Source organism: Myotis davidii, unplaced genomic scaffold (assembly GCF_000327345.1).
Source record: "Myotis davidii unplaced genomic scaffold, ASM32734v1 scaffold5, whole genome shotgun sequence".
Lineage (NCBI taxonomy): Eukaryota > Metazoa > Chordata > Mammalia > Chiroptera > Vespertilionidae > Myotis > Myotis davidii.
The window spans coordinates 569682-570173 of NW_006296965.1; the positions used below are offsets into that span (position 1 = coordinate 569682).

General features: G+C 36.8%; 1 pseudogene; it reads left to right on the forward strand.

Annotated features, from left to right (window-relative positions):
• The first annotated feature begins 359 nt into the window (after positions 1–359).
• The window catches only part of LOC102758967, a 3428-nt pseudogene continuing 3295 nt past the window's right edge, over positions 360–492 (forward strand).

Sequence of the window (492 nt, forward strand, 5' to 3'; positions counted from 1 at the left end):
TTCCATAAATAGTTTTTGACTTTGCTTTAATGAGTGCAAATACTGCATCACCATCAGGATATGGGTCATACTGTTTTAGAATACACTGACAAGTTTATCACCGTGCTGGAACTTTACATTCTTTGGATGGTGTTTCTCAGAAGTTTGCTCAACTCTATATTTTAGATACGGCCAAAGTGACAAGTGAAAAATTAGGAATGCCAGAAAACCAAGGTTGCTCAGAAAGTCTTATGATAAACATCAAAAACCTCATTCATAAAATAAACAAACTAACAAAATCATACAAGATGCTACATGAAGTCAAAAAGGAAACCCAATCTGAAGCAGCAGTGAAAGGTATTGCTCCCACAGAAGTAACAATGGCAATTAAATATGATTGTAATAGTGATCCAGGTAGATATAACTCTCCCCGTGTAACCAAAGATGGAGAGCCTCCTTTTGAAAGGGACTTGCTCATTCATGGTAAGCCAGATCCCAATAATCTGAATGCCA